Source organism: Microcebus murinus, chromosome 11, assembly GCF_040939455.1.
Source record: "Microcebus murinus isolate Inina chromosome 11, M.murinus_Inina_mat1.0, whole genome shotgun sequence".
In the NCBI taxonomy this organism is placed as follows: domain Eukaryota; kingdom Metazoa; phylum Chordata; class Mammalia; order Primates; family Cheirogaleidae; genus Microcebus; species Microcebus murinus.
This window is the reverse complement of record NC_134114.1, coordinates 102,087,761-102,114,379: the sequence shown is the minus strand read 5'-3', so window position 1 is coordinate 102,114,379 and position 26,619 is coordinate 102,087,761. Positions and strand designations below refer to the sequence as shown.

At 58.0% G+C, this 26,619-nt stretch overlaps 1 non-coding gene and 2 pseudogenes across 1 annotated transcript; all 3 read right to left on the bottom strand.

Moving 5' to 3' along the window:
• Positions 1-2,511: 2,511 nt before the first annotated feature.
• Positions 2,512-2,630, bottom strand: LOC142874006 (uncharacterized; annotated as a pseudogene).
• A 3,766-nt stretch (positions 2,631-6,396) lies between these two features.
• LOC142873826 (5S ribosomal RNA) lies at positions 6,397-6,515 on the bottom strand. Its single transcript, XR_012921799.1, has one exon. It is a non-coding gene; the product is annotated as a 5S ribosomal RNA (ribosomal RNA).
• A 10,883-nt stretch (positions 6,516-17,398) lies between these two features.
• On the bottom strand, positions 17,399-17,517 carry LOC142874106 (uncharacterized; annotated as a pseudogene).
• Between the last annotated feature and the right edge of the window lie 9,102 nt (positions 17,518-26,619).

Here is a 26,619-nt window from a genome sequence, read left to right as displayed (position 1 = left end):
CATGGCCACCCCCTTCCCCTTCCTGCTCCTCTACTCCTGGTGCCCCTCCATCCAGGGGCCAGACCTTAAAGAGTCACCGCAAGAGAATCCTGGTCCCAAAGGAGCCTTCTGGGGGACCGGTGCTGAGAGAGGTTGTGGGCATGGCCCGCTGGGGCTCTGCCCGACCCAGGGCTGAGAGATGCCACCTCCCAGCTCTGGGTCCCTGCAGGAAGTGTTGGCAAGCACAGGGCCGGTCCTCCAAAGGCCCAGGTGCAGGGAGCCCAGGCCAAGCAGCCTGTGGAAGAAGCCACTTGCCGTGCCACCCCGGGAACAGGACTGCAGGCCCCGGCCCTTCCCACCTCCTCCTCCTCCTCCTCCTCCTCCCCCCCCGCCCCCCCCCCACAGGGCACAGGGCTCAGAGACACCTCAGACTCTTGCTACCCAAAGTGCAAAGGGCATCAGTTGCTCCTCCAACCCCCCCGCCCAGCAGACCACGTTGTCCAGCCAGCCCCCGGGCCTCCCTGGGGTGCCCAGCACAAAAGTGCAGACACCCACCGGACCCTCAATCTCAGTTTTCGGATGTTTTTGCCACTCTAAGGACCCGCAGGCCAGCTGGGCCTTCGGGCAGGACAGAGAGCCCCGGAATCCGACGTGGAGAGCTGCGTGTACGTCCCCATCAGGAGGCGGTCCCCACCTCCGCGGCTCTCCCCTTGCGGGGAGCGGCAGCCCAGCCGGCAGCCGCAGGGCCTCAGGGAAGACACCAGGCTGGGCCCCCGCGGCACAGCGGGGGGCACGTCCCCCGCACTCAGGCGACTTAGGGACGGCTGCTGGAGACTGCTGCGGCCACCCTGCTGCCGGGTTTCTGGTGGGCTTCCTGGAAGCAGCGTCCACACCAAGCCCTTGGAAGGCCCAGGCGACGGAGGAGCCGGTCAGGCAGGGGCCCAGGACGGTGAGAGGCCGGGCGGGCGGGAAGGAGCATGTCAGGCAGGGGCAGAGGACGGTGACAGGCCGGGCGGGGAGGAGCCGGTCAGGCGGGGGCCCAGGACAGTGACGGGCCTGGCCGGGGAGGAGTGCGTCAGGCAGGGGCAGAGGAGACGGGCTGGGTAAGGGTTAGGGTGACAGTTAGGGCACAATTCACAATCGCAAAGACGTGGAAGCGACCCGAGTGCCCATCCATCCAGGAGTGCATCAATAAAATGTGGCGCGTGGACACCACGGAGTGCCATTCGGCTGTGAGGAGCAGCGGTGAGAGGGCGCCTCTCGTGCTCTCCTGGCCAGAGCTGGAACCCGTTCCAGTAGGCCAGGTATCCCAAGAATGGACACACGAGCACCACGTGAGCGCGCTCACCAGCAAATTGGTACGAACGGATGGACGCCTAAGTGGACAGAGAGGAATCACCTTCATCGGGTGGGTGTCGGGCGGGTGGGGGGAGGGGAGGGCCATACACATCCATTAGGCATGGGGTGGGTGCGCACCGACTGGGGGATGGGCGCACTTGAAGCTCTGACCCGAGGGGGGAGGCTTGGAGAGGGCAAGGCACCCGACCTTAACATTGGTACCCCCACAATACGCTGGAACAACATGAGAGGTATATGAATAAGAACACAGGGGGGGCCGGGCGCGGTGGCTCACGCCTGTAATCCTAGCTCTCTGGGAGGCCGAGGCGGGCGGATTGCTCCAGGTCAGGAGTTCGAAACCAGCCTGAGCAAGAGCGAGACCCCGTCTCTACTAAAAATAGAAAGAAATTAATTGGCCAACTAATATATATAGAAAAACACAGCCGGGCGTGGTGGTGCATGCCTGTAGTCCCAACTACTCGGGAGGCTGAGGCAGCAGGATTGCTTGAGCCCGGAGATTGAGGTTGCTGTGAGCTAGGCTGACGCCATGGCACTCACTCTAGCCTGGGCAGCAAAACGAGACTCTGTCTCAAAAAAAAAAAAAAAAAAAAGAACGCAGGGGGGAGGGGGGCACGGGCGTCACATGTCACCTGAATACTTGTACTCCCATCATCTGCTTGAAGAGAGAGAGAAAAGAAAATGCAATCATAGAGGTAAGAGACACTTTTTAAAAATAATGAATCCGAAGAGAAAAGTAAAAGGAGGCCTGTGGAGCAGGTCTGGGTGTGACTCCGGATCCCCCAACATCAGGTGCCACCACCAAAGATTCCTGCGTGTAGCCCATAGAACCCCAAAAGCAACGGGACGAGTTCTGGTCACATACTCCCTCAAAATGACATCCTGGCCTTCTTCTGGAACTCCCTCCCCTCTCAGACTCTCAAGGTTTCCTCCAGCGTGTCGGTTCCCACAGAGCAGACCTTTGGTCTGAGACCTGACAGTCCAGATGCCACGCATCCTGCCGCGTGGCGGCGGTGTCGCGGCTTGGGACAAGAGGAGGCCCCACGGTGCGGGCTGGGGCGCCAGGCACCGCGCGGGCGCTGAGGGTGGGGGTGACCCCCACCCCGGGCCGCCGCCGCGCTCCCAGAAAGGGGACAGAACAAGAGGCAAAAAAAAAAAAAAAAAAAAAAAAGCAGCAGCCTGTGGCACCCGGTATTCCCAGGCGGTCTCCCATCCAAGTACTAACCGGGCCCGACCCTGCTTAGCTTCCCAGACCAGACGAGATCGGGGGCGTTCAGGGTGGTGTGGCCCTAGACGGCGGCGGAGGGCGCCCCTGCCCCGCTCAAGAAGCCGAGCCTCTCTGGGCTTCCCCGCCGCCGCCTCCCGCGCCGGGCCGGGCCGGTTGAGTTCGCCGGCCGGGTCCCGCGGGCTCCCAGGGACGGGGGTGATGGGCGGGGCGGGGCGGGGCGGGGGGCTGTCTCTCTCTACACACACACACACACTCACACTCACTCACACTCACACAAGATGCGCCTCCACGGCTGGACTCGCCAAGGTGGAGCCCTCCCAGCCCCCCTCGTCTCCTCGCCAGGCCTCCTTCACCTACCCGCTGCCCACCCCCAGCGCGTCGCTGCCTGCCGCTGACTGCGCACGCGCGGGACGCTCGCCCTTTGACCCCAGCCAGGGGCCGCCCTCCCCCACAACCCCTTTCAGCTGCGCCCCCCCCTCGCCCTGTGGGTGGGCTGCCGCCTATTCCCCCGGGCCAGGGCTGGGGCACAGCCAGTGTATGGGGCGTCTCTCTCTGGGGATGTGTCCCATGGGTGGGGTGGGGTGGCGTGGTTTGGGGGGCGCTGAAGAAATCAGTCCCCTCCATCTCCTACCTCTGGAAAACGCCCAAGCCCGTGGAGAACTGCCGGCACCGCTTCGTGGGGGCCGGGACCCTCCTCCGTGTCCTCCTGTGGCCCAGTCCAAGGGGCCTGGGCCTGGCCGGGGCTGCATTGGACCCCGACCACCCTGGCGTGTGGACTCGCTAAAAATCGGCCATTAGATATTGGATTCCAGCTTCCTGGAGGTCATTTCACTAATGAGTGCACCGGAAAGAGTTTCCTAATCCATCTGTGAGGGTGGCAACTGAAACAGAATTTGAAAGCTGACAGAATAGGCGAGGGAAGGCATAGGAGATTTCCACACCCAGCAAGGAAGACTTTCCCGAAATGGAAGAAAGAAACGAGCAAACAGAGACACCGGTAGCCCGCCCGGAAAAGAGTCTGCCCCTTAGAGAAAGCACCCTTACCAGGTTCACCCGTGGGTGGGTGGCGAGCTAGCGGCGTTCAGAAGAGCGAGGCCCGCAGTCTGTGCGGAAGACACCTGCGCTCGGGTGTGTGTGGCGGCGCGATTCACAAGCAGCTCTAGACGTTAAACCAAGGAGAAGCCAGGGAGTTCCCAACGCCCCAGGTGTCCTCAGCCCACAACTGGCTGCTGTGGGAATGCGAAGCCCGGCTCCTTGTCTCAGAGCGGGGTTCCCAGGAGGATCAGGCTGAAGCTGGGACTCGGCCTCAAAGTGTCCCCTCGCATGGCCACCCCCTTCCCCTTCCTGCTCCTCTACTCCTGGTGCCCCTCCATCCAGGGGCCAGACCTTAAAGAGTCACCGCAAGAGAATCCTGGTCCCAAAGGAGCCTTCTGGGGGACCGGTGCTGAGAGAGGTTGTGGGCATGGCCCGCTGGGGCTCTGCCCGACCCAGGGCTGAGAGATGCCACCTCCCAGCTCTGGGTCCCTGCAGGAAGTGTTGGCAAGCACAGGGCCGGTCCTCCAAAGGCCCAGGTGCAGGGAGCCCAGGCCAAGCAGCCTGTGGAAGAAGCCACTTGCCGTGCCACCCCGGGAACAGGACTGCAGGCCCCGGCCCTTCCCACCTCCTCCTCCTCCTCCTCCTCCTCCCCCCCCGCCCCCCCCCCACAGGGCACAGGGCTCAGAGACACCTCAGACTCTTGCTACCCAAAGTGCAAAGGGCATCAGTTGCTCCTCCAACCCCCCCGCCCAGCAGACCACGTTGTCCAGCCAGCCCCCGGGCCTCCCTGGGGTGCCCAGCACAAAAGTGCAGACACCCACCGGACCCTCAATCTCAGTTTTCGGATGTTTTTGCCACTCTAAGGACCCGCAGGCCAGCTGGGCCTTCGGGCAGGACAGAGAGCCCCGGAATCCGACGTGGAGAGCTGCGTGTACGTCCCCATCAGGAGGCGGTCCCCACCTCCGCGGCTCTCCCCTTGCGGGGAGCGGCAGCCCAGCCGGCAGCCGCAGGGCCTCAGGGAAGACACCAGGCTGGGCCCCCGCGGCACAGCGGGGGGCACGTCCCCCGCACTCAGGCGACTTAGGGACGGCTGCTGGAGACTGCTGCGGCCACCCTGCTGCCGGGTTTCTGGTGGGCTTCCTGGAAGCAGCGTCCACACCAAGCCCTTGGAAGGCCCAGGCGACGGAGGAGCCGGTCAGGCAGGGGCCCAGGACGGTGAGAGGCCGGGCGGGCGGGAAGGAGCATGTCAGGCAGGGGCAGAGGACGGTGACAGGCCGGGCGGGGAGGAGCCGGTCAGGCGGGGGCCCAGGACAGTGACGGGCCTGGCCGGGGAGGAGTGCGTCAGGCAGGGGCAGAGGAGACGGGCTGGGTAAGGGTTAGGGTGACAGTTAGGGCACAATTCACAATCGCAAAGACGTGGAAGCGACCCGAGTGCCCATCCATCCAGGAGTGCATCAATAAAATGTGGCGCGTGGACACCACGGAGTGCCATTCGGCTGTGAGGAGCAGCGGTGAGAGGGCGCCTCTCGTGCTCTCCTGGCCAGAGCTGGAACCCGTTCCAGTAGGCCAGGTATCCCAAGAATGGACACACGAGCACCACGTGAGCGCGCTCACCAGCAAATTGGTACGAACGGATGGACGCCTAAGTGGACAGAGAGGAATCACCTTCATCGGGTGGGTGTCGGGCGGGTGGGGGGAGGGGAGGGCCATACACATCCATTAGGCATGGGGTGGGTGCGCACCGACTGGGGGATGGGCGCACTTGAAGCTCTGACCCGAGGGGGGAGGCTTGGAGAGGGCAAGGCACCCGACCTTAACATTGGTACCCCCACAATACGCTGGAACAACATGAGAGGTATATGAATAAGAACACAGGGGGGGCCGGGCGCGGTGGCTCACGCCTGTAATCCTAGCTCTCTGGGAGGCCGAGGCGGGCGGATTGCTCCAGGTCAGGAGTTCGAAACCAGCCTGAGCAAGAGCGAGACCCCGTCTCTACTAAAAATAGAAAGAAATTAATTGGCCAACTAATATATATAGAAAAACACAGCCGGGCGTGGTGGTGCATGCCTGTAGTCCCAACTACTCGGGAGGCTGAGGCAGCAGGATTGCTTGAGCCCGGAGATTGAGGTTGCTGTGAGCTAGGCTGACGCCATGGCACTCACTCTAGCCTGGGCAGCAAAACGAGACTCTGTCTCAAAAAAAAAAAACAAAAAAGAACGCAGGGGGGAGGGGGGCACGGGCAACACATGTCACCTGAATACTTGCACTCCCATCATCTGCTTGAAAAGAGAGAGAAAAGAAAATGCAATAATAGAGGTAAGAGACACTTTTTTAAAAATAATGAATCCGAAGAGAAAAGTAAAAGGAGGCCTGTGGAGCAGGTCTGGGTGTGACTCCGGATCCCCCAACATCAGGTGCCACCACCAAAGATTCCTGCGTGTAGCCCATAGAACCCCAAAAGCAACGGGAGGAGTTCTGGTCACATACTCCCTCAAAATGACATCCTGGCCTTCTTCTGCAACTCCCTCCCCTCTCAGACTCTCAAGGTTTCCTCCAGCGTGTCGGTTCAAACAGAGCAGACCTTTGGTCTGAGACCTGACAGTCCAGAAGCCACGCATGCTGCCGCGTGGCGGCGGTGTGGCGGCTGGGGACAAGAGGAGGCCCCACAGTGCGGGCTGGGGCGCCAGGCACCGCGGCGGGCGCTGAGGGTGGGGGTCACCCCCACCCCGGGCCGCCCCCGCACTCCCAGAAACGCGACAGAACCAGAGGCAAAAAAAAAAAAAAATAAAAAAAGAAGAAGCCTACGGCACCCGGTATTCCCGGGCGGTCTCCCATCCAAGTTCTAACCAGGCCCGACCCTGCTTAGCTTCCGAGATCAGACGAGATCGGGCGCGTTCAGGGTGGTGTGGCCGTGGACGGCGGAGGGCGCCCCTGCCCTGCTCAGGAAGCCGAGCCTCTCTGCGCTTCCCTGCCGCCACCTCCCGCCCCAGGCCCCGGGCCGGCGCTGACCCGCGCCGGGCCGGGCCTGTTGAGTTCGCTGGCCGGGTCCGGCGGGCTCCGAGGGACGGGGGTGACAGGCGGGGCGGGCAGGGAGCGGCGGGCCGGGGTTGGGGGCTGTCTCTCTATACACACACACTCACACTCACTCACTCACTCACACTCACACAAGATGCGCCTCCACGGCTGGACCCGCCAAGGTGGAGACCTTCCAGCCCCCCTCCTCTCCTCGCCTGGCCTCCTTCACCTCCCCGCCCCCACCCCCAGCGCGCTGACTGCGCACGGGCGGGCGGGGCGCTCGCCCTTTGACCCCAGCCAGGGGCCGCCCTCCCCCACAACCCCTTTCAGTTGCGCCCCCCACCCTGTGGCCGGGCGGCCGCCTATTCCCCCGGGCCAGGGCTGGGGCACAGCGCATGGGGGAGGGGAGCGAGTGTATGGGGCGTCTCTCTCTCCGGATGTGTCCCATGGGTGGGGTGGGGTGGCTTGGTCTGTGGGGCGCTGAAGAAATCAGTCCCCTCCATCTCCTACCTCTGGAAAACGCCCAAGCCCTTGGAGAACTGCCCGCACCGCTACCGTGGGGGCCGGGACACTCCTCTGTGTCCTCCTGTGGCCCAGTCCAAGGGGCCTGGGCCTGGCCGGGGCTGCATTGGACCCCAACCACCCTGGCGTGAGGACTCGCTAAAAATCGGCGACTAGATATTGGATTCCAGCTTCATTGAGGTCATTTCACTAATGAGTGCACCGGAAAGAGTTTCCTAATCCATCTGTGAGGGTGGCAACTGAAAGAGAATTTGAAAGCTGACAGAATAGGCGAGGGAAGGCATAGGAGATTTCCACACCCAGCAAGGAAGACTTTCCTGAAACGGAAGAAAGAAACGAGCAAACAGAGACAGCGGTAGCCCGCCCGGAGGAGAGTCTGCCCCTGAGAGAAAGTACCCTGACCGGGTTCACCCGTGGGTGGGTGGCGAGCTAGCGGCATTCAGAAGAGCGAGGCCCGCAGTCTGTGCGGAAGACACCTGCACTCGGGTGTGTGTGGTGGCACGATTCACAAGCAGCTCCAGATGTTAAACCAAGGAGAAGCCAGGGAGTTCCCAACGCCCCAGGTGTCCTCAGCCCACGACTGGCTGCTGTGGGAATGCGAAGCCCGGCTCCTTGTCTCAGAGCGGGACAACCAGGAGGTGTGATGTCCACCCCGGGGTTCCCACGAGGATCAGGCTGAAGCTGGGACTTGGCCTGAAAGTGTCCCCTCGCATGGCCACCCCCTTCCCCTTCCTGCTCCTCTACTCCTGGTGCCCCTCCATCCAGGGGCCAGACCTTAAAGAGTCACCCGCAAGAGAATCCTGGTCCCAAAGGAGCCTTCTGGGGGACCCGTGCTGAGAGAGGTTGTGGGCATGGCCCGCTGGGGCTCTGCCCGACCCAGGGCTGAGAGATGCAACCTCCCAGCTCTGGGTCCCTGCAGGAAGTGTTGGCAAGCACAGGGCCAGTCCTCCAAAGGCCCAGGTGCAGGGAGCCCAGGCCAAGCAGCCCGTGGAAGAAGCCACATGCCGTGCCACCCCGGGAACACGACTGCAGGTCACGGCCTCCCGCTCCTCCTCCTCCTCCTCCTCCTCCTCCTCCTCCCCCCCTCCCCCCGACATGGTGCAGGGATCAGAGACACCTCAGACACTTGCTACCCAAAGTGCAAAGGGCATCAGTTGCTCCTCCACACCGCCCCCCCCCCGCCCAGCAGACCGCGTAGTCCAGCCAGCCCCGGGGCCTCCCTGGGGTGCCCAGCACAAAAGTGCAGACACCCACCAGACCCTCAATCTCAGTTTTCGGATGTTTTTGCCACTCTAAGGACCCGCGGGCCAGCTGGGCCTTCTGGCAGGACAGAGAGCCCCGGAATCCTACGTGGAGAGCTGGGTGTACGTCCCCATGAGGAGGCGGTCCCCACCTCCGCGGCTCTCCCCTTGCGGGGAGTGGCAGCGCGGGGGGCCTCAGAGAAGACACCAGGCTGGGCCCCCGCGGCACAGCGGGAGCACGTCCCCCACAGGCCACTTAGCGAGGGCGGCAGGCGGACGGTTGGGTTGCGCGAGACGCTGCGGCCGCCCTGCTACCGGGTTCCTGGGAGGGCGTCCTGGAAGCAGCGTCCACACCAAGCCCTTGGAAGGCCCAGGCGACGGAGGAGCCCCTTCAGGCAGGGGCCGAGGACGGTGACGGCCCGGGTGGGGAGGAGCGTGTCAGGCAGGGGCCGAGGACGGTGACAGGTGACAGGTGACAGGCCGGGCGGGAAGGAGTCAGTCAGGCAGGGTCCGAGGAGGAGACGGGCTGGGTAAGGGTTAGGGTTAGAGTCAGGGCACAAGTCACAATCGCAAAGACCTGGAAGCGACCCGAGTGCCCATCGACCCACGAGTGCGTAAATGAAATGTGGCGCGTGGACACCACGGAGTGCTATTCGGCTATGAGGAGCAGCGGTGAGGGGGCACCTCTCGTGGTTCTCCTGGCCAGAGCTGAAACCCGTTCCAGTAAGCCAAGTATCCCAAGAATGGACACACGAGCACCACGTGCTCGCGCTCACCAGCAAATTGGTACGAACCGATGGACACCTAAGTGGACACAGAGGAATCACCTTCATCGGGTGGGTGTCGGGCGGGCGTGGGGAGGGGATGGGCATACACATCCATTAGGAATGGGGTGGGTGCACACCCACTGGGGGATGGGCGCACTTGAAGCTCTGACCCGAGGGGGGAGGCGGGGAGAGGGCGATGTACCCAACCTTAACACTGGTGCCCCCACAATACGCTGGAACAACATGAGAGGTAAATGAATAAGAACACAGGGTTAGGGGGGCACGTGCAACACATGTCACCTTAATACTTGGACTCCCATCATCTGCTTGAAAAGAGAGAGAAAAGAAAATGCACTAATAGAGATAAGAGACACTTTTTAAAAATAATGAATCCGAAGAGAAAAGTAAAAGGAGGCCTGTGGAGCAGGTCTGGGTGTGACTCCGGATCCCCCAACATCAGGTGCCACCACCAAAGATTCCTACGTGTAGCCCATAGAACCCCAAAAGCAACGGGACGAGTACTGGTCACATACTCCCTCAAAATGACATCCTGGCCTTCTTCGGGAACTCCCTCCCCTCTCAGACTCTCAAGGTTTCCTCCAGCTCTGTCGGTTCCCACAGAGCAGACCTTTGGTCTGAGACCTGACAGTCCAGATGCCACGCATGCTGCCGCGTGGCGGCGGTGTCGCGGCTCGGGACAAGAGGAGGCCCCACGGTGCTGGCTGGGGCGCCAGGCACCGCGGCGGGCGCTGAGGGTGGGGTTGACCCCCAGCCCGGGCCTCCGCCGCGCTCCCAGAAAGGGGACAGAACAAGAGGCCAAAAAAAAAAAAGAAGAAGCCTACGGCACCCGGTATTCCCAGGCCCGACCCTGCTTAGCTTCCGAGATCAGACGAGATCGGGCGCGTTCAGGGTGGTGTGGCCGTGGACGGCGGAGGGCGCCCCTGCCCCGCTCAAGAAGCCGAGCCTCTCTGCGCTTCCCCGCCGCCTCCTCCCGCCCCAGGCCCCGCCCGCGGGGGCCGGGCCGGCCGGGCCTGTTGAGTTTGCCGGCGGGGTCCGGCGGGCTCCGAGGGACCGGGGTGACCGGCGGGGCGGGGCGGGGCGGGGCGGGCAGGGAGCGGCGGGCCGGGGTTGGGGGCTGTCTCTCTACACACACACACACAGACACACAGACACACAGACAACACACACACACACACACACACTCACACTCACACTCACTCACTCACACTCACTCACTCACACTAACACAAGATGCGCCTCCACGCTGGACTCGCCAAGGTGGAGACCTTCCAGCCCCCCTCCTCTCCTCGCCTGGCCTCTTTCACCTCCCCGCCCCCCACCCCCAGCGCGTGGCCGCCGCCACCAATGACTGCGCACGCGCGGGGCTCTCGCCCTTTGACCCCGGCCAGGGGCCGCCCTCCCCCACAACCCCTTTCAGCTGTGCCCCCCGCCCTGTGGGTGGGCGGCCGCCTATTCCCCCAGGTCAGGGCTGGGGCACAGCGCATGGGGGAGGGGAGCGAGTGTATGGGGCGTCTCTCTCTCTCTCTCTCTCTCTCTCTCTCTCTCTTTCTCTCTCTCTCTCTCTCTCTCTCTCTCTCTCTCTCTCTCTCTCAGGATGTGTCCCATGGGTGGGGTGGGGTGGCGTGGTCTGTGGGGCGCTGAAGAAATCAGTCCCCTCCATCTCCTCCCTCTGGAAAACGCCCAAGCCCTTGGAGAACTGCCCGCACCGCTACCGTGGGGGCCGGGACCCTCCTCTGTGTCCTCCTGTGGCCCAGTCCAAGGGGCCTGGGCCTGGCGGGGGCTGCATTGGACCCCGACCACCCTGGCGTGAGGACTCGCTAAAAATCGGCGACTAGATATTGGATTCCAGCTTCATTGAGGTCATTTCACTAATGAGTGCACCGGAAAGAGTTTCCTAATCCATCTGTGAGGGTGGCAACTGAAAGAGAATTTGAAAGCTGACAGAATAGGCGAGGGAAGGCATAGGAGATTTCCACACCCAGCAAGGAAGACTTTCCTGAAACGGAAGAAAGAAACGAGCAAACAGAGACAGCGGTAGCCCGCCCGGAGGAGAGTCTGCCCCTGAGAGAAAGTACCCTGACCGGGTTCACCCGTGGGTGGGTGGCGAGCTAGCGGCATTCAGAAGAGCGAGGCCCGCAGTCTGTGCGGAAGACACCTGCACTCGGGTGTGTGTGGTGGCACGATTCACAAGCAGCTCCAGATGTTAAACCAAGGAGAAGCCAGGGAGTTCCCAACGCCCCAGGTGTCCTCAGCCCACGACTGGCTGCTGTGGGAATGCGAAGCCCGGCTCCTTGTCTCAGAGCGGGACAACCAGGAGGTGTGATGTCCACCCCGGGGTTCCCACGAGGATCAGGCTGAAGCTGGGACTTGGCCTGAAAGTGTCCCCTCGCATGGCCACCCCCTTCCCCTTCCTGCTCCTCTACTCCTGGTGCCCCTCCATCCAGGGGCCAGACCTTAAAGAGTCACCCGCAAGAGAATCCTGGTCCCAAAGGAGCCTTCTGGGGGACCCGTGCTGAGAGAGGTTGTGGGCATGGCCCGCTGGGGCTCTGCCCGACCCAGGGCTGAGAGATGCAACCTCCCAGCTCTGGGTCCCTGCAGGAAGTGTTGGCAAGCACAGGGCCAGTCCTCCAAAGGCCCAGGTGCAGGGAGCCCAGGCCAAGCAGCCCGTGGAAGAAGCCACATGCCGTGCCACCCCGGGAACACGACTGCAGGTCACGGCCTCCCGCTCCTCCTCCTCCTCCTCCTCCTCCTCCTCCTCCCCCCCTCCCCCCGACATGGTGCAGGGATCAGAGACACCTCAGACACTTGCTACCCAAAGTGCAAAGGGCATCAGTTGCTCCTCCACACCGCCCCCCCCCCGCCCAGCAGACCGCGTAGTCCAGCCAGCCCCGGGGCCTCCCTGGGGTGCCCAGCACAAAAGTGCAGACACCCACCAGACCCTCAATCTCAGTTTTCGGATGTTTTTGCCACTCTAAGGACCCGCGGGCCAGCTGGGCCTTCTGGCAGGACAGAGAGCCCCGGAATCCTACGTGGAGAGCTGGGTGTACGTCCCCATGAGGAGGCGGTCCCCACCTCCGCGGCTCTCCCCTTGCGGGGAGTGGCAGCGCGGGGGGCCTCAGAGAAGACACCAGGCTGGGCCCCCGCGGCACAGCGGGAGCACGTCCCCCACAGGCCACTTAGCGAGGGCGGCAGGCGGACGGTTGGGTTGCGCGAGACGCTGCGGCCGCCCTGCTACCGGGTTCCTGGGAGGGCGTCCTGGAAGCAGCGTCCACACCAAGCCCTTGGAAGGCCCAGGCGACGGAGGAGCCCCTTCAGGCAGGGGCCGAGGACGGTGACGGCCCGGGTGGGGAGGAGCGTGTCAGGCAGGGGCCGAGGACGGTGACAGGTGACAGGTGACAGGCCGGGCGGGAAGGAGTCAGTCAGGCAGGGTCCGAGGAGGAGACGGGCTGGGTAAGGGTTAGGGTTAGAGTCAGGGCACAAGTCACAATCGCAAAGACCTGGAAGCGACCCGAGTGCCCATCGACCCACGAGTGCGTAAATGAAATGTGGCGCGTGGACACCACGGAGTGCTATTCGGCTATGAGGAACAGCGGTGAGAGGGCACCTCTCGTGGTTCTCCTGGCCAGAGCTGAAACCCGTTCCAGTAAGCCAAGTATCCCAAGAATGGACACACGAGCACCACGTGCTCGCGCTCACCAGCAAATTGGTACGAACCGATGGACACCTAAGTGGACACAGAGGAATCACCTTCATCGGGTGGGTGTCGGGCGGGCGTGGGGAGGGGATGGGCATACACATCCATTAGGAATGGGGTGGGTGCACACCCACTGGGGGATGGGCGCACTTGAAGCTCTGACCCGAGGGGGGAGGCGGGGAGAGGGCGATGTACCCAACCTTAACACTGGTGCCCCCACAATACGCTGGAACAACATGAGAGGTAAATGAATAAGAACACAGGGTTAGGGGGGCACGTGCAACACATGTCACCTTAATACTTGGACTCCCATCATCTGCTTGAAAAGAGAGAGAAAAGAAAATGCACTAATAGAGATAAGAGACACTTTTTAAAAATAATGAATCCGAAGAGAAAAGTAAAAGGAGGCCTGTGGAGCAGGTCTGGGTGTGACTCCGGATCCCCCAACATCAGGTGCCACCACCAAAGATTCCTACGTGTAGCCCATAGAACCCCAAAAGCAACGGGACGAGTACTGGTCACATACTCCCTCAAAATGACATCCTGGCCTTCTTCGGGAACTCCCTCCCCTCTCAGACTCTCAAGGTTTCCTCCAGCTCTGTCGGTTCCCACAGAGCAGACCTTTGGTCTGAGACCTGACAGTCCAGATGCCACGCATGCTGCCGCGTGGCGGCGGTGTCGCGGCTCGGGACAAGAGGAGGCCCCACGGTGCTGGCTGGGGCGCCAGGCACCGCGGCGGGCGCTGAGGGTGGGGTTGACCCCCAGCCCGGGCCTCCGCCGCGCTCCCAGAAAGGGGACAGAACAAGAGGCCAAAAAAAAAAAAGAAGAAGCCTACGGCACCCGGTATTCCCAGGCCCGACCCTGCTTAGCTTCCGAGATCAGACGAGATCGGGCACGTTCAGGGTGGTGTGGCCGTGGACGGCGGAGGGCGCCCCTGCCCCGCTCAAGAAGCCGAGCCTCTCTGCGCTTCCCCGCCGCCTCCTCCCGCCCCAGGCCCCGCCCGCGGGGGCCGGGCCGGCCGGGCCTGTTGAGTTTGCCGGCGGGGTCCGGCGGGCTCCGAGGGACCGGGGTGACCGGCGGGGCGGGGCGGGGCGGGGCGGGCAGGGAGCGGCGGGCCGGGGTTGGGGGCTGTCTCTCTACACACACACACACAGACACACAGACACACAGACAACACACACACACACACACACACTCACACTCACACTCACTCACTCACACTCACTCACTCACACTAACACAAGATGCGCCTCCACGCTGGACTCGCCAAGGTGGAGACCTTCCAGCCCCCCTCCTCTCCTCGCCTGGCCTCTTTCACCTCCCCGCCCCCCACCCCCAGCGCGTGGCCGCCGCCACCAATGACTGCGCACGCGCGGGGCTCTCGCCCTTTGACCCCGGCCAGGGGCCGCCCTCCCCCACAACCCCTTTCAGCTGTGCCCCCCGCCCTGTGGGTGGGCGGCCGCCTATTCCCCCAGGTCAGGGCTGGGGCACAGCGCATGGGGGAGGGGAGCGAGTGTATGGGGCGTCTCTCTCTCTCTCTCTCTCTCTCTCTCTCTCTTTCTCTCTCTCTCTCTCTCTCTCTCTCTCTCTCTCTCTCTCTCTCTCAGGATGTGTCCCATGGGTGGGGTGGGGTGGCGTGGTCTGTGGGGCGCTGAAGAAATCAGTCCCCTCCATCTCCTCCCTCTGGAAAACGCCCAAGCCCTTGGAGAACTGCCCGCACCGCTACCGTGGGGGCCGGGACCCTCCTCTGTGTCCTCCTGTGGCCCAGTCCAAGGGGCCTGGGCCTGGCGGGGGCTGCATTGGACCCCGACCACCCTGGCGTGAGGACTCGCTAAAAATCGGCGACTAGATATTGGATTCCAGCTTCATTGAGGTCATTTCACTAATGAGTGCACCGGAAAGAGTTTCCTAATCCATCTGTGAGGGTGGCAACTGAAAGAGAATTTGAAAGCTGACAGAATAGGCGAGGAAAGGCATAGGAGATTTCCACACCCAGTAAGGAAGCCTTTCCCGAAATGGAAGAAAGAAAGGAGCAAACAGAGACACCGGTAGCCCGCCCGGAGGAGAGTCTGCCCCTGAGAGAAAGTACCCTGACCAGGTTCACCCGTGGGTGGGTGGCGAGCTAGCGGCATTCAGAAGAGCGAGGCCCGCAGTCTGTGCAGAAGACACCTGCACTCGGGTGTGTGTGGCGGCACGATTCACAAGCAGCTCCAGATGTTAAACCAAGGAGAAGCCAGGGAGTTCCCAACGCCCCAGGTGTCCTCAGCCCACGACTGGCTGCTGTGGGAATGCGAAGCCGGGCTCCTTGTCTCAGAGCGGGACAACCAGGAGGTGTGATGTCCACCCCGGGGTTCCCACGAGGATCAGGCTGAAGCTGGGACTTGGCCTGAAAGTGTCCCCTCGCATGTCCACCCCCTTCCCCTTCCTGCTCCTCTACTCCTGGTGCCCCTCCGTCCAGGGGCCAGACCTTAAAGAGTCACCCGCAAGAGAATCCTGGTCCCAAAGGAGCCTTCTGGGGGACCCATGCTGAGAGAGCTTGTGGGCATGGCCCGCTGGGGCTCTGCCCGACCCAGGGCTGAGAGATGCAACCTCCCAGCTCTGGGTCCCTGCAGGAAGTGTTGGCAAGCACAGGGCCAGTCCTCCAAAGGCCCAGGTGCAGGGAGCCCAGGCCAAGCAGCCCGTGGAAGAAGCCACATGCCGTGCCACCCCGGGAACACGACTGCAGGTCACGGCCTCCCGCTCCTCCTCCTCCTCCTCCTCCTCCTCCTCCTCCTCCCCCCCTCCCCCCCGACACGGTGCAGGGATCAGAGACACCTCAGACACTTGCTACCCAAAGTGCAAAGGGCATCAGTTGCTCCTCCACACCCCCCCCCAGCAGACCGTGTAGTCCAGCCAGCCCCGGGGCCTCCCTGGGGTGCCCAGCACAAAAGTGCAGACACCCACCAGACCCTCAATCTCAGTTTTCGGATGTTTTTGCCACTCTAAGGACCCGCAGGCCAGCTGGGCCTTCTGGCAGGACAGAGAGCCCCGGAATCCGACGTGGAGAGCTGGGTATACGTCCCCATGAGGAGGCGGTCCCCACCTCCGCGGCTATCCCCTTGCTGGGAGTGGCAGCCGCGGGGGCCTCAGAGAAGACACCAGGCTGGGCCCCCGCGGCACAGCGGGAGCACGTCCCCCGCAGGCCACTTAGCCAGGGCGGCAGGCGGACGGTTGGGTTGCGGGAGACGCTGCGGCCGCCCTGCTACCGGGTTCCTGGGAGGGCGTCCTGGAAGCAGCGTCCACACCAAGCCCTTGGAAGGCCCAGGCGACGGAGGAGCCCCTTCAGGCAGGGGCCGAGGACAGTGACGGCCCGGGTGGGGAGGAGCGTGTCAGGCAGGGGCCGAGGACGGTGACAGGTGACAGGTGACAGGTGACAGGCCGGGCGGGAAGGAGTCAGTCAGGCAGGGGCCGAGGAGGGGACGGGCTGGGTAAGGGTAAGGGTTAGAGTCAAGGCACAAGTCACAATCGCAAAGACCTGGAAGCGACCCGAGTGCCCATCGACCCACGAGTGCGTAAATAAAATGTGGCGCGTGGACACCACGGAGTGCCATTCGGCTGTGAGGAGCAGCGGTGAGAGGGCACCTCTCGTGGTTCTCCTGGCCAGAGCTGGAACCCGTTCCAGTAAGCCAAGTATCCCAAGAATGGACACACGAGCACCACGTGCTCGCGCTCACCAGCAAATGGGTACGAACCGATGGACACCTAAGTGGACACAGAGGAATCACCTTCATCGGGTGGGTGTCGGGCGGGCGTGGGGAGGGGATGGGCATACACTTCCATTAGGAATGAGGTGGGTGCACACCCACTGGGGGATGGGCGCACTTTAAGCTCTGACCCGAGGGGGGAGGCGGGGAGAGGGCGTGTACCCGACCTTAACATTGGTGCCCCCACAATACGCTGGAACAACATGAGAGGTAAATGAATAAGAACACAGGGGGGAGGGGGGCACGGGCAACACATGTCACCTTAATACTTGGACTCCCATCATCTGCTTGAAAAGAGAGAGAAAAGAAAATGCACTAATAGAGATAAGAGACACTTTTTAAAAATAATGAATCCGAAGAGAAAAGTAAAAGGAGGCCTGTGGAGCCGGTCTGGGTGTGACTCCGGATCCCCCAACATCAGGTGCCACCACCAAAGATTCCTACGTGTAGCCCATAGAACCCCAAAAGCAACAGGACGAGTACTGGTCACATACTCCCTCAAAATGACATCCTGGCCTTCTTCGGGAACTCCCTCCCCTCTCAGACTCTCAAGGTTTCCTCCAGCGTGTCGGTTCCCACAGAGCAGACCTTTGTTCTGAGACCTGACAGTCCAGATGCCACGCATGCTGCCGCGTGGCGGCGGTGTCGTGGCTTGGGACAACAGGAGGCCCCACGGTGCGGGCTGTTGTGCCAGGCACCGCGGCGGGCGCTGAGGGTGGTGGTCACCCCCAGCCCGGGCCGCCGCGGCCGCTCTCCCAGAAACGGGACACAATCACAGGCCAAAAAAAAAAAGAAGAAGCCTATGGCACCCGGGATTTCCAGGCGGTCTCCCATCCAAGTACTAACCAGGCGGGACCCTGCTTAGCTTCCGAGATCAGATGAGACGGGGCGCGTTCAGGGTGGTGTGTCCGTAGATGGCGGTGGGCGCCCCTGCCTCGCTCAAGAAGCCGAGCCTCTGTTTGCTTCCCTGCCTCCTCCTCCCGCCCCAGGCCCTGCGCTGGCGCTGACCCACGCCAGGCCGGGCCTGTTGAGTTCGCCAGCTGTGTCTAGAGGGCTCCGAGGGACGGGGGTGACAGGAGGGGCGGGTCGGTGCGGGCTGGGAGTGGCGGGCCGGGGTTGGGGGCTGTCTCTCTATACACACACACTCACACTCACACTCACACTCACACACTCACACTCACACAAGATACGCCTCCGCGGCAGACCCACCAAGGTCAGTGTCAAGGTCAGGGTCAGGGTTATGGCTAGCGTTAGGGTCAGGGTCAAGGTCAAAGACAGGGTCAGGGTCAGTGGTCGGTCTAGATTAAGGTTAGATTTAGTGTTAGGTTTAGGGTTAGGGTAGGGATATGGTTAGGGTTATGGTTAATGTTAGGGAAAGTGTTAAATGCATAGCTAGTGTTAGGGTTACATTTAGGGTTAGCGTTAGGTTTAGGGACAGGGTCAATGTTAGGGTCAGCGTCAAGGTCAGGGTCAGGTTCATGGTTACATTCACGGTCATGGTCAGGGTCATGGTTAGCGTTAGGGTCTGGGTCAGAGTCAAGGTCAAACCATGGTCAGGGTCAGTGTTCGAGTTAGAGTAAGGTTAGGGTTAGGGATCGATTTAGGGTAGGGTTGCGGTTAGGGTTTTGGTTAAGGTAGGGTAAGGGTCAAATGCAGAGCTAGGGTTAAGGTTAGATTTAGCGTTAGGGTTAGGGTCAGGGTCAAGGTATGGGTCAGCGTCATGTCAGGGTCAGGGTCATGGTTACGGTCAAGGTCAGGATCACGGTCATGGTTAGCGTTAGGGTCAGGGTCAAGGTCAAAGGCAGGGTCAGTGTCAGTGTTCGGGTGAGAGTAAGGTTAGGGTTCGGGATCCAGTTAGGGTAGGGTTACGGTTAGGGTTATGGTTAAGATAGGGTAAAGGTTAAATGCAGAGCTAGGGTTAGGGTTAGAGTTAGGGTTAGGGTTAGAGTTAGCGTCAGGTCAAGGACAGGATCAGCGTCAAATTCAGGGTCAGGGTCATGGTTACGGTCAGGGTCAGTGTCAGTGTCATGGTTAGCGTTTGGGTCTCGGTCAGGGTCAAGGTGAAAGCCTGGGTCAGGGTCAGTGTTCGGGTTAGACTAAGGTTAGAGTTAGGGTTAGGGTAGGGTTACTGTTAGGGTTATGGTTAAGGTTAGCGTAACGGTTAAATGCATAGCTAGGGTTAGGTTTAGGGTTAGGGTCAGGGTCAAGGTCAGGGTCAGCGTCAAGGTCAAGGTCAGTGTCATGATTATGGTCAAGGTCAGGGTCAGGGTCATGGTTAGCGTTAGGGTCAGGGTCAGTGTCAAGGTCAAAGACAGGGTCAGGGTCAGTGGTCGGTTTACAATAAGGTTAGAGTTAGTGTTAGGTTACGGTTAGGGTAGGGATATGGTTAGGGTTATGGTTAATGTTAGGGTAAGGGTTAAATGCAGAGCTAGGGTTAGGGTTACAATTAGGGTTACGGTTAGGTTTAGGATCAGGGTCAAGATTAGGGTCAGCGTCAAGGTCAGGGTCAGGGTCATGGTTACATTCAAGGTCATGGTCAGGGTCATGGTTAGCCTTAGGGTCTGGGTCAGAGTCAAGGTCAAACCAGGGTCAGGGTCAGGGTTTGTGTTAGAGTAAGGTTAGGGTTAGGGATCGAGTTAGGGTAGGGTTACAGTTAGGGTTATGGGTAAGGTAGGGTAAAGTTCAAATGCAGAGCTAGGGTTAGGGTTAGAGTTAGGGTTAGTGTTACAGTCAGGGTCAAGGTCAGGGTCAGAGTCAAGGTCATGTTCAGGGTCATGGTTACAGTCAAGGTCAGGATCACGGTCATGGTAGCGTTAGGGTCAGGGTCAGGGTCAAGGTCAAACGCAGGCTTAGGGTCAGTGTTCCGGTTACAGTAAGGTTGCAGTTAGGGTTAGGGTAGGGTTACGGTTAGGGTTATGGTTAAGGTTAGGGTTAGGGTTAAATGCAGACCTAGGGTTAAGGTTACAGTTAGGGTTAGGGTTAGGTTTAGGGTCCGGGTCAGAGTCAGCGTCAAGGTCATGGTCAGTGTCATGGTTACATTCAAGTTCATGGTCAGGGTCATGGTTAGCGTTAGGTCTGGGTCAGGGTCAAGGTCAAAGACAGGGTCAGGGTCAGTGGTCTGATTAGAGTAAGGTTCGAGTTTGGGTTAGGGTTAGGGTTAGGGTAGGGATACGGTTAGGGTTATGGTTAATGTTAGGGTAAGTGTTAAATGCAGAGCTAGGGTTAGGGTTACAGTTAGGGTTAGGGTTAGGTTTAGGGTCCGGGTCAAGGTCAGGGTCAGCCTCAAGGTCAGTGTCTGGGTCATGGTTACTTTCAAGGTCATGATCAGCGTCAAAATTAGCGTTAGGTTCTAGGTCAGAGTCAAGGTCGAAGGCAGGGTCAGGGTCAGTGTTCGGGTTAGAGTAAGGGTACGGTTAGGGATCGAGTTAGGGTAGGGTTACGGTTAGGGTTATGGTTAAGATAGGGTAAAGGTTAAATGCAGAGCTAGGGTTAGTGTTAGAGTTAGGGTTAGGGTTAGGGTCAGGGTCAAGGTCAGGGTCAGCGACAAATTCAGGGTCAGGGTCATGGTTACGGTCAGTGTCAGTGTCAGAATCATGGTTAGTGTTAAGGTCAAGGTCAGGGTCAAGGTCAAAGGCAGCGTCAGGGTCAGTGTTCTGGTTAGAGTAAGGTTAGGGTTAGGGATCGAGTTAGGGAAGGGTTAAGGTTAGGGTTATGGTTAAGATAGGGTAAAGGTTAAATGCAGAGCTAGGGTTAGGGTTAGAGTTAGGGTTAGAGTTAGGGTCAGGATCAAGGTCAGGGTCAGCGACAAATTCAGGGTCAGTGTCATGGTTACGGTCAGGGTCAGTGTCAGAATCATGGTTAGCGTTTGTGTCTCGGTCAGGATCAAGGTGAAAGTCTGGGTCAGGGTCAGTGTTCGGGTTAGAGTAAGGTTATAGTTAGGGTTAGGGTAGGGTTACGGTTAGGGTTATGGTTAGGGTTAGCGTAATGGCTAAATGCAGAGCTAGGGTTAAGTTTAGAGTTAGGGTCAGGGTCAAGGTCAGGGTCAGCATCATGGTTATGGTCAAGTTCTGGGTCATGGTCATGGTTAGCGTTAGGGTCAGGGTCAGGGTCAACGTCAAAGGCAAGGTCACGGTCAGTGTTCGGGTTAGAATAAGGTTACAGTTTGGGTTAGGGTAGGGTTACGGTTAGGGTTATGGTTAAGGTTACGGTAAGGGTTCAATGCAGAGCTAGGGTTAGGGTTAGAGTTAGGGTTAGGGTTAGTTTGGCGTCAGGGTCAAGGTCAGGGTCAGCTTCAAGGTCAGGGTAAGGGTCATGGTTATGGTCAAGGTCGGGATCAGGATCATGGTTAGCGTTAGGGTCTGGGTAAGACTCAAGGTCAAAGCAAGTGTCAGGGTCTGTGTTTGGGTTTGAGTAACATTAGGGATAGGATACGGTTACTGTTAGGGTTATGGTGATGGTTAGGGTAAAGGTTCAATGCAGAGCTAGGGTTAGGGTTAGAGTTAGGGTAGGGTCACGGTCAAGGTCAGTGTCAGCGTCAGGGTCAGGGTCAGGTTCATGGGTATGGTCAAGGTCAGGGTGAGGGTTTTGGTTAGCGTTCGGGTCAGGGTCAGGGTCATGGTCAACGCCTGTGTTAGGGTCAGTGTTTGGGTTAGAGTAAGGTTAGAGTTAGGGTACGGGTTAGGGTAGGGTTACGGTTAGGGTTATGGTTAAGGTTACGGTAAGGGTTAAATGTAGAGCTAAGGTTAGGGGTAGAGTTAGAGTTAGGGTTAGAGTCACCGTCAAGGACAGAGTCAGCTTCAAGGTAGGGTCAGAGTCATGGTTAAGGTCAAGGTCAGGATCAGGGTCATGGTTAGCTTTAGGGTCTGGGTCAGGGTCAAGGTCAAAACCTGGGTCAGGGTCAGTTTTGGGTTAGAATAAGGTTAGAGTTAGGGTTATGCTAGTGGTACGGTTAGGGATATGGTTAAGGTTAGTGTAAGTGTTAAATACAGACCAAGGGTTAAGGTTAAAGTTTGGGTTAGGGTTAGGTTTACGGTCAGGGTCAGCGTCAAGGTAATGGTCAGTGTCATGGTTACATTCAAGGTCATGGTCAGGGTCATGGTTAGCGTTAGGGTCTGGGTCAGGGTCAAGGTCAAAGACAGTGTCAAGGTCAGTGTTCTGGGTAGAGTAAGGTTTGAGTTAGGGTTAGGGTTAGGGATAGGGTAGGGTTACTGTTAGGGTTCTGGTTATGGTTAGAGTAAGGGTAGAGTATGGTAGACTTAGGGTTAGCGTTATGATCAGGGTCAAGGTCAGGATCGGGGTCATGATTACATTCAAGGTCAGGATCAGGGTCAAGGTCAAACCAGGGTCAGGGTTTGTGTTCAGGTTAGAGTAAGTTTAGAGTTAGGGTTAGGGTAGGGTTTTGGTTAGCGGTATGGTTAATGTTAGGGTAAGGGTTAAATGCAGAGCTAGGGTTATGGTTAGAGTTAGGGTTAGGGTTAGGTTTGGCATAAGGGTCAAGGTCAGAGTCAGCTTCAAGGTCACGGTAAGGGTCATGGTTAAGGTCAAGGTCAGGGTCAGGGTCATGGTTAGCGTTAGGATCTGTGTAAGACTCAAGGTCAAAGCAAGGGTCAGGGTCTGTGTTTGGGTTTGAGTAACGTTAGGGTTAGGGTAGGGTTACTGTTAGGGTTATTGTTAAGGTTATGGTAAGGGTTCAATGCAGAGCTAGGGTTAGGGTTAGAGTTAGGGTTAGGGTCACTGCCAAGGTCAGGATCAGCGTCAAGGTCAGGGTCAGGGTAATGGGTATAGTCAAGTTCAGGGTTTGGGTCATGGTTAGCGTTCGGGTCAGGGTAACGGTCAAGGTCAAAGACAGGATCAGGGTCAGTTTTCCAGTTAGAGTAAGATTAGGGTAAGGGTTAGGGTAGGGTTACGGTTAGGATTATGGTTAAGGTTAGGTTAAGGGTTAAATGCAGAGCTAGGGTTAGGGTTAGAGTTAGGGTTAGGTTTAGGGTTAGGGTCACGGTCAATGTCAGGGTCAGCGTCAAGGTCAGGGTCAGGGTCATATGTACCGTCAAAGTCAGGGTCTGGGTTATGGTTAGAGTTTGGGTCTCGGTCAGGGTCAAGGTGAAAGCCTGGGTCAGGGTCAGTGTTCAGGTTAGAGTAAGGTTAGGGTTAGGGATCGAGTTAGGGTAGGGTTACGGTTAGAGTTATGGTTAAGATAGGGTAAAGGTTTAATGCAGAGCTAAGGTTAGGGTTAGCGTCAGGGTCAATGTCAGGGTCAGCGTCAAATTCAGGGTCAGGGTCATGGTTAGGTCAGGGTCAGTGTCAGGGTCATGGTTAGCGTTTGGGTCTCGGTAAGGGTGAAGGTGAAAGCCTGGGTCAGGGTCAGTGTTCGGGTTAGAGTAAGGTTAGAGTTAGGGTTAGGGTAGGGTTACTGTAAGGGTTATGGTTAAGGTTAGCGTAACGGTTAAATGCATAGCTAGGGTTAGGTTTAGGGTCAGGGTCAAGGTCAGGGTCAGCGTCAAGGTCAAGGTCAGGGTCATGGTTATGGTCAAGGTCAGGGTCAGGGTCATGGTTGGCGTTAGGGTCAGGGTCAGGGTCAAGGGCAAAGACAGGGTCAGGGTCAGTGGTCGGTTTACAATAAGGTTAGAGTTAGGGTTAGGTTTACGGTTAGGTTAGGGATATGGTTAGGGTTATGGTTAATGTTAGGGTAAGGGTTAAATGCAGAGCTAGGGTTAGGGTTACAATTAGGGTTACGGTTAGGTTTAGGGTCATGGTCAAGATTAGGGTCAGCGTCAAGGTCAGGGTCAGGGTCATGGTTACAGTCAAGGTCATGGTCAGGGTCATGGTTAGCCTTAGGGTCTGGGTCAGACTCAAGGTCAAAGCAAGGGTCAGGGTCTGTGTTTGGGTTTGAGTAACGTTAGGATCAGGGTAGGGTTACTGTTAGGGTTATGGTTAAGGCTAGGCTAAGGGTTCAAGACAGAGCTAGGGTTAGGTTTAGAGTTAGGGTTAGGATCACGGTGAAGGTCAGGGTCAGCATCAAGGTCAGGGTCAGAGTCATGTGTATGGTCAAGGTCAGGGTCTGGGTTTTGGTTAGCATTCTGGTCAGGGTCAGGGTCAAGGTCAAATCCTGGGTTAGGGTCAGTGTTAGGGTTAGAGTAAGGTTAGAGTTAGGGTAAGGGTTAGGGTAAAGATACTGTTAGGGTTATGGTTAAGGTTACGGTAAGGTTTAAATGGAGAGCTAGGGTTATGGTTACAGTTAGGGTTAGGGTTAGGTTTAGGGTCAGGGTTAGGGTCAGCGTCAAGATCAGGGTCAGGGTGATGGTTACATTCAACGTCATGATCAGAGTCATGGTTAGCCTTATGGTCTGGGTTAGATTCAAGGTCAAACCAGGGTCAGGGTCAGTGTTTGAGTTAGAGTAAGGTTATGGTTAGGGATCGAGTTAGGGTAGGGTTACGGTTAGGGTTATGGTTAAGGTAGGGTAAAGATCAAATGCAGAGCTAGGGTTAGGGTTAGAGTTAGGGTTAGGGTTAGGTTTGGGGTCAGGGTCAAGGTCAGGGTCAGTGTCATGGGTATGGTCAAGGTCAGGGTTAGGGTTTGGGTTAGCGTCCTGGTCAGGGTCAGGGTCAAGCTCAAAGCCTGATTTAGGGTCAGTGTTTGAATTACAGTAAGATTAGGGTTAGGGATCGAGTTAGGGTAGGGTTACGGTTAGGGTTATGTTTAAGGTAGGGTAAAGGTCAAATGCAGAGCTAGGGTTAGGGTTACATTTAGCGATAGGTTTAGAGTCAGGGTCAAGGTCTGGGTCAGCGTCAAGGTCAGCTTCAGCATCATGGTTACGGTCAAGGGCAGGATCACGGTCATGGTATGCATTAGGGTCAGGGTCAGGGTCAAGGTCAAACGCAGGGTCAGGGTCAGTTTTCGGGTTAGAATAAGTTTACAGTTAGGGTTCGGGTAGTGTTACAGTTAGCATTATGTTTAAGGTTAGCGTAAGGGTTAAATGCAGAGCTAGGGTTAGGGTTACAGTTACGGATAGGGTTAGGTTTAGAGTGTGGGTCAGCCTCAAGGTCAGTGTCAGGGTCATGGTTATGTTCAAGGTCATGATCAGGTTCAAAATTAGCGTTAGGTTCTGGGTCAGAGTCAAGGTCAAAGCCAGGGTCAGTGTTCGGGTTAGAGTAAGGTTAGGGTTAGGGTTACGGGTTAGGGTTAGGGTTAGGGTAGGGTAGGCATACTGTTAGGGTTCTGGTTATGGTTAGGGTAAGGGTTAAATGTAGAGCCTGGGTTAAGGTTAGACTTAGGGTTAGCGTTATGATCAGGGTCAAGGTCAGGGTCGGGGTCATGGTTACATTCAAGGTCAGGGTCAGTGTCAAGGTCAATCCAGGTTCAGGGTCAGTGTTCGGGTTAGAGTAATGTTAGAGTTATGGGTATGGTAGGGTTTCGGTTAGCGGTATGGTTAAGGTTAGGGTAAGGGTTAAATGCAGAGCTAGGGTTTGGGTTAGAGTTAGGTTTAGTGTTAGGGTCAGGGTCAAGGTCTGGTAGTGTCAAGGTCAGCATCAGGGTCATGGGTATTTTCAAGGTCAGGTTCAGGGTTTTGGTTCGGGTCAAGGTCAGGGTCAAAGTCGAAGCCTGGGTTAGGGTCAGTGTTCGGGTTAGAGTAAGGTTAGAGTTAGGCTAAGGGTTAGGGTAGGGTTACGGTTAGCGTTATGGTTAAGGTTACGGTAAGGGATAAATGCAGATCTAAGGTTAGGTTTAGAGTTAGGGTTAGGGTTAGAGTCACGGTCAAGGACAGGGTCAGCGTGAAGGTCAGGGTCAGGGTCATGGTTACGGTCAAGGTCAGGTTCTGGGTCATGGTTAGCGTTCTGATCAGAGTCATGGTCAAGGTCAAAGGCAGGATCATGGTCAGTGTTCGAGTTAGAGTAAGGTTAGGGTTAGGGTGAGGGTAGGGTTCCTGTTAGGGTTACGGTTTAGGTTAGGATAAGGGTTAATTGCAGAGCTATGGTTAGGGTTAGAGTTAGGGTTAGGGTCAGGGTCAAGGTCAGGGTCAGCATCAAATTCAGGGTCAGGGTCATGGTTACGGTCAGGGTCAGTGTCCGGGTCATGGTTAGCGTTTGGGTCTCGGTCAGGGTCAAGGTGAAATCCTGGGTCAGGGTCAGTGTTTGGGTTAGAGTACGGTTAGAGTTAGGGTTAGGGTCGTATTACGGTTAGGGTTATGGTTAAGGTTAGCGTAACGGTTAAATGCAGAGCTAGGTTTAGGTTTAGAGTTAGGTTTAGGGTTAGGGTAAGGGTCAAGGTCAGGTCAGTGACAAGGTCATGGTCAGGGTCATGGCTATGGTCAAGGTCAGGGTCAGGGTCATGGTTAGCCTTAGGGTCAGGGTCAAGGTCAAAGACAGGGTCAGGGTCAGTGGTCGGTTTAGAGTAAGGTTAGAGTTAGGGTTAGGGTTAGGGTTAGGGTAGGTTTATGATTAGTGTTATGGTTAAGGTTAGCATAAGGGTTAAATGCAAAGCTAGGGTTAGGGTTACAGTTACGGTTAGGTTTTGGTTTAGGGTCAGGGTCAAGGTCAGGGTCACCCTCAAGGTCAGTGTCAGGGTCATGGTTACGTTCAAGGTCATGATCAGGGTCAAAATTAGCGTTAGGTTCTGGGTCAGAGTTAAGGTCAAAGCCAGGGTTAGGGTCAGTGTTCCGGTTAGAGTAAGGTTAGGGTTAGGGTTAGAGTTAGGGTAGGGTTACTCTTAGGGTTCTCGTTATGGTTAGGGTAAGGGTTAAATATAAAGCTTGGGTTAGGGTTAGACTTAGGGTTAGCGTTATGGTTAAGGTTAGGGTAAGGGTTAAATGCAGAGCTAGGGTTAGGGTTAGAGTTAGGGTTAGGTGTAGGTTTGGGGTTGGGTCAAGGTCAGGGTCAGCTTCAAGGTCAGGGTAAGGGTCATGGTTACGGTCAAGGTCAGGGTCAGGGTCATGGTTAGTGTGAGGGTCTGGGTAAGAATCAAGGTCAAATCAAGGGTCAGGTTCTGTGTTTGGGTTTGAGTAACGTTAGGGTTAGGCTAGCG